This window comes from Frankliniella occidentalis, unplaced genomic scaffold, assembly GCF_000697945.3.
Source record: "Frankliniella occidentalis isolate FOCC.00 unplaced genomic scaffold, Focc_3.1 Scaffold22, whole genome shotgun sequence".
NCBI classification, from domain to species: Eukaryota; Metazoa; Arthropoda; class Insecta; order Thysanoptera; family Thripidae; genus Frankliniella; species Frankliniella occidentalis.
Window position 1 is genome coordinate 230,757 of NW_026267152.1, and position 6,431 is coordinate 237,187.

The 6,431-nt window shown below is 58.0% G+C and overlaps 1 long non-coding RNA gene across 1 annotated transcript in view; it reads left to right on the top strand.

Moving 5' to 3' along the window:
• LOC127748950 (uncharacterized) overlaps positions 1–6,431 on the top strand; it is a 116,836-nt gene that overhangs the window by 24,904 nt on the left and 85,501 nt on the right. Inside the window, exon 2 of the long non-coding RNA XR_008010869.1 lies at positions 4,418–5,127. This is a non-coding gene — a long non-coding RNA (uncharacterized LOC127748950). The remainder of the gene's footprint in view (positions 1–4,417; positions 5,128–6,431) is intronic.

Genomic DNA, 6,431 nt, shown 5'->3' on the forward strand with positions numbered 1-6,431 from the left:
AGAGAGAGAGAGAGAGAGAGAGAGAGAGAGAGAGAGAGAGAGAGAGAGAGAGAGAGGTGATGCTGCACGCAGAGCGGCCGCACCGCACACAAGGCGCTGCACTGTATAGCGGGGCACTGTATCGCTTGTATCAGCCCCAACTACTTTGCAAAGTAAGGTTTGTTGGTGCGGAGCATGCGACGACGCCGTGCCGTTGGTCGGCCCTCTCTACTACCATGTGACTCGGGTCGGCCTGCTCTGCCCGAAACTTTTACTGCACAGCTGTTGCTGCACGCCGCGCACGTAACGCATCACGTAACGCATCACGTGCGCGTGCGTGCGTTACGCACACGCCTCCTTCCTCCCTTCTCCTCTTTTCATATATCTACACTTCTTTTTTCGTTTACTCCCGTTTCTTTCGCCCGGCATGGTAACGCAAGCGGCGGCACACTCATTCACTTACGCACGCACACCTCCTTCTCTCTCCGTTTCTCTCTCTCCGTCTCTCTCCCTCTCTCTATCTGGCTCTGCCCGCAAACGAGGTACAGAGAAAGGGCTTCTGCTTATGAAGCAGCAATCGGTCGATTCCTGGTGGGCGCCCCGCGCCCCGCCAACCGGCTGTTCGTCGGCCGCGTCCCCGAACCCTTCAGTTTCTTTTCTCTTTGCGCCGGTTTGTTTCCCTTTTTATCCCCCGTCCCTTCACTGTCTCTCTCTTTCTTTCTCCCTCTTTTTTTCCCTTCATCCCCGCGCGACAGAATCCGGCTGCTGGTTTGGAAGGAGGGTGCCGAAAGCCATGTGGAGGCGGCAGCAGAGCAGTAGCAGCAGTGCAGAGAGGATTCCTAACCGCAGGAAGAACAGACAGGGGGGGGGGGGAGGACAAGTGGTGGCAGGATAGCGACGGCGGAAGGGAAAAGAAAAATGCAGCTCAAATACTACACAATCCAACTTTTCGGCGAAGATTCTCTCGCCATTTCGCCCCGCCTCTCCCCGACTCTGCTGCGCCCGGGCAGAAATAGAGCTCCCCGATATATACAAGCTCGCGCTCGGAAGCATCTGAGCAATATTCATAGAGGAATCTTGTCCTCGCGCCCGCACCTCGCCGCTGTCACGCCAAGAGGGACTTATTCTGGCAGCATCCAGGAGGAGCGCCTATGATGCAAGGCAGCAAAGGCAGCAAGGCAAAGCAGGCGGTGCGCGAGAGAGGAGCGCGTCGTGATGAAGCATCCTGAAAGACGCGCGCCCCCCTTTTGTTGTTGGTGGCACACTACTATACAGTCGGCTCTCTTATTTATCGCTCGATCCATAGCGGCGGCGGCGCGACCTCGTTCCGCGGCGCGCAGCTCTCCCGATCAGAGAAAATGAAAGGGAGAAAGAGAGAAGACACAGAAAATAAAAAAGAAAGGTGGGGAAGGCGCCGCAGCAGCTACACCACCGCCGCCAGCTATTAGCATGTTTACCAATAAGGTACAGCAGGTCATCACCAGCGAGCAGAGAAAGAGAAAGAAGGAAGAGGAAGGTGGGAGGGGGGAGTAGAGAAAAGGGAGAGAGATTGTGATTTGCCAGCAATATTTTCGCGCGCGCGCGATGAGGCACCGCCGGCGGCGGCTGCCCTGAACGGGAGACAGGGAAGTCTTTCTATGCCGTTTTCAATGGAGACCCCCCCCTGCCTGGTCCTGCACAATGCAAAGCGAGCGCACGGCAGGAGAGGGGAGGGGGGGGGGAGAGACAGGAAGTCATCAGCACCTGGTCAGGGATGCGCGAGAACCAGCTGCTTGTGTTCGTCACACCTGCTGCTACGGCCATATCCACCAAACGGCGGGATGAAATAACATTCTCTACAGCGCTCCACATACTTCTTTTGTATCTTTCCTAAACAGAATACTTCGTGTAATGATACACTTTTGACGACACGGTCGCCTCGTGTGCCACACAACCACCACCACCAACCACCTCCACCGCGATGCCCTCTGAACTGAACTCATCAGAGGGGTGCGAGGGTTATGGGAGCCCATTCCGTCTCACGCTGATACGGTATCGCTTCGCGGGGTGAAATAGGGGGCGCGTTGAGGGGGTCAGAGGGGTGCAGTGGGGCGCAATCACCCCGCACTGGTGTCACTCACATTTTTGTTCGCCACCGCCGCCGTGCCTCGCCACGGGAGGGACCCGCCCAGGCAGGCCGGCAGCTCTGTTTGCGGGCACCCCCTCGTGCAAATCACACCCACGCGCCACCCACCATGGAGCGCAAAAAAAGCGGAAACAGAAATAATTAAACCAATATTGCCCGGTCATCACAACAATAAATCGCAAAAAGAAAAAATACACGCAAAAAAAACTGTGCTGCCTTTTATACTTTTTTGTAGTGGGGGAAAAAATGTTTCATTTCCCGAGGAGGTGAATTTTGAAAACAAAGACATGTGAGTGGGAACACGGGGGAGGGACACCAGGCAGCATTTCATTTCTCTTTTTTTCGTGGCCGGCTTTGTGTGCGCTCCTTGGGGCCGCGTCCCAAAGGGAGAGCAGGGCCGGGCCAGAGGGCGCCGACCGCCGGGGCGCAGCAAGCAGGACAGAGGCTCGCAACCGCAACACCAACAGAAATAATTTCACAAAAAGCAAAAAAACACCATGCCATCACTTTTCTTTCTTCCGACGTCTCATGCACCAAAATATAACATTTTAGCACCACACCAAGGTCCCTTGAATTATCATCACTCCGAAATGATCTGCCTCTGCTACAAGCGTAATCGTATTTTATTTTGGGGCCAAAGATAGGCAAGTTTTTCATCTCATAGAAAGTAATAATAGGCATCGGACCACATTTCCGTAAATTACAACGTAAAGTGTATCTTCACTGTGTCGCGGTAGCCTCACCAGCCCCTTGCTGGCTCGAGCACAGCGAAGCACCGCGAAGCCACACAAGCTGCACCCGCAGGCACGCTCTGCTGTTGCTGCACCCTTAGAGACCACCTTGTTCGCACGGCACCAGCAGCAACGAAGAAAGAGAAATACAAAATAAAAAAAACAAAAGAAAAACACAAATATACAGGAATTTTGGCCCTGTCGTGTACACACTAATTTATTTGTATGTTTGTTGTAAATGTTCGTGCTAAGTTAAACCGACGTTCCGTTTCGGACAACTTTGTACGCTAAAATGCAAATGCATGATTTCGTACAACTGAATGCAAGAGTGTGTTCAAATCAACGCAAAAATGTGTGCGAACACCAATTTGATTGGTTAAATTCGTATACAAAATAAATGATACAAAAATCCAGTTTGGTGAGTAAACCACAAGCAGCACCGACTTGAGCTGGTCAGCCGTACATCGTTTGCAAGTTCGCTACTACGCCCCCTCACTCCTCGACTCGAATAGATTATTGGTTCCCCGCGTTCCATCTCACCTCATTGGACCGGCGGCATTGGTCCGCCCTCCCGACCCGACCGACCGACCGCCAACGGCCCCCAAGGAGTACTCGGGGTCTTTCGGCCGCCGCACGATTGCTAATCTAGGAGAGAAAGGGGCGCGGGGGTGAGGGTGGGGGGGGGAGACTGGACCTGAGGGCTGAGGGCAGAAGGGCCTAAGTGTATACCGAGGGGGTCTGGAGTGTCATCAGTCACGGCCGTCAACACCCGCCGCGGCGGGCTCAGCAGGGCCCCTCTCTCTGTCTCTCTCTCTCTCTCTCTCTCCCCGCCGTCCCCCCCAACTCGCGCTGGTTTGACCTTATCTTCGCCATGCGGCGACAAAACAGACCTACTATAGAGGGAGGGGGGAGAGTTAATGGAAGGGCCGCGAGCCCCGCCGCCGCTGCAGGGGAGGGGACGGGGGCGTTGTTTGAAAGGGAGAGAAAGTAGGACAACGAGAGCCCCGAGCTCGACTACCACTACCGTGATGCAGGTAGAGTGGCGAGGCGGAGCGGGGGCGGGCCGAGCGGGGGCGGAGCGGGGGCCGAGCGCACCACCGCACACTCCATCCGCAAGCAAACACACACTGCAGGCAGGGAAAACAGTCTTCTTCTATAGTCCACCGGACACAATTGAATTATTGCCACTTTGACACCACTCCGCCCGTTTTTCGCTCAGTACAAATTCGTCATGTCATTATTTTCAGTAGCAGCAAAAAAGGACGCAATCGGACGCAATGTATAGGAAAAGTTGTACTTTCCTCGACCCGTGTTTGCCCTCAAACTGTTTTTCGGTTGCCGCTGAGAAATATAACTTCGTAAATTTACAACATGCTTTGTATTTCGATTTACAGACTGTTGAAAATTTACGACACTTCATTCTTCTCGTCAATCAATACCAAGTCGACGCAGTGGTTGTAATTTTACAATTTCAAATTGCAACTTTACAAAACACGCCATGGGAAATTATTTCCCTGTCACCCTCACAAGAATTTCTCCAGTCTGCAGTTAAGTGATTTTGCACGTGCTTTTCTGTTTGCAGGCGGCGGCGCCGGTGCCGGGGTGCCGGCCAGGGTCGCGGAGTCGGCATGGGCTTGGCGGGCCTCGCGGGCTGCCGCGCTGGTCCGGGCTGGTCAGGGCCAAGGGCGGCGCCCCCGACGGCGGCCCGCGGCGGCAGTGGCGGCAGCGGCCACAGCGTAGAGCGGCCATAGGGCATGCCGCGCTATGCAGCTGCTGGCCCTCAACGCCCTCCTCATGTTCGACGTCGTCTTCGTCTTCTTCCTCTTCCTGGTGGGCGTCTCCTGCCTGGCCTACTACCTGCCCGCCACCTCCCGCCGCGCCACGCCCCGCCACGACCCCGAGCCCGCCTACCCGCCCTCTCCGCGCCACTACGTCACGGACCCGCGCGCGCGCCCCGCGCAGTCCCCCGTGGACCAGGTGTGAGGACGCCGTCGTCCGGGACCACGTGCGCAACGACGTCGTCCGGGACGGCGCCATGGACGACGCCCAGCTCAACGACCGACTCTTCCTGCCGGCGGCGGCGTCGCTCGTGGCGCCGTAAACAGGCCCTGCAGATCGAGACGACCTAGTGATAGTGCGGCAACAAGGGACGGACGGGCGCGTGTGTGTGAGTGTGTGTGTGAGCGTTTTTGTGTATGTATGTGTGTGTGCAACCTTGTGTCCGCGATGCCGCTGCTGCTGCTGCCGCCGCTGCTCCCACAGCAGAACTCGGTGCGCGGACGCTGCTACACGGTGAGTACTGGTCCAAGCTCGGGCCGGCTCGGTATCCGTTAACCCATCGGTACTACTGCAGTATCGGGCCCCGATGCCAATGTCGGTAGCGCCCACCCGAACCCCCAACCACCCCCTTTCAAACTCTCTCCCTCCACACAACCACCACCACATCGGCACAGCAGCAGAGAGAAACGACGACGACGACGCAAATCCGAAAATGATGATTGCTCACTGCGCTTGGGAGAGCCGGGACTGAGAGCGGCGGGCTCTGCGGAGCTGCGCACTACTACTACTACCACCGGCGAGAGAGATAAAGAAGGACTACACAGATACCACGAGAGTGGAGCCGGCCGCCGGGCGAGGGGCGGGGGCGGCGGTGCGGCTGGGGGAGCGGGAAGGGTCTGGTTATTGCTGTTTGCAGAGAGGGAACACCAATCGGTAGCTCATAAAGATAGACTGTTGCCGTTCGCTCAGGCGCATGGGCCTTCGGCCCGGCAGCCCTGCGGCTCCCCGGCGGCGGTGGGGGCTCCACCCGGTATCGAACATCCCCACCTTCCCCACACCCCACCCCTGCCCGGTAGCCACCTTATTTCTCCTGACCGCCGCCGCCCCCGCCCGCGCCCCAGCGCCCATACCACAGCCGGCGCGGCCGGCGGCAACACTACAGGGGTCACGGGGTCACTGTCAGTGGCTGCCCCTGCTGGCGGGCCCCTCCGGCCGCTCATCGGCCCTTCCGCTCGCCACACGCCCGCGCGCTAATCGCCAGTGTCACCACTTTGGCCCGTTAACTACTCTATCGAGAGCAATTAGGGCTGCTTTTCGGCCCGCGTGGACCATTACTGAACAGGCCCGCCAAGAGGGAGGGGGAAGGGGGGGGGGAGAAAAGCGAAAGTACGATCTCCCACCCCTCCCCGTACGCGACTCTTCTCATGAACGTCCGCCCCGGGATTTTGACAAATTTCGGAGGGCGTGTCGCTTTTGGCGCGGCGCGCGCGACGCTCGGGACAAATTTGATTAGTCGTCGTGTGTCGCGCGCGACGTCGCGGTGCTCGCGCGCCGCCGCCGCCCCCGGGGGATGGCGGGAGGAGAGGGGGTGGGAGGCGGACAGGACGTCGGCGGCGGCACCCTCCGCTCCGGACCTGTGGCGCGCTCAATTTTTCAAACTATACGCGCGCGCACGTCGTGCTCGGGGCGGGCGAGCGAGGCCACGGGGTAGGGTGCAGGGAGGGGAGGGGAGGGGTAAGTAATGTGGGCGGTAACCGACTCACACGGTGGCAACAAACACCCACACGGGACGGGCCTCGGGGAGGGGGAGATTGAGG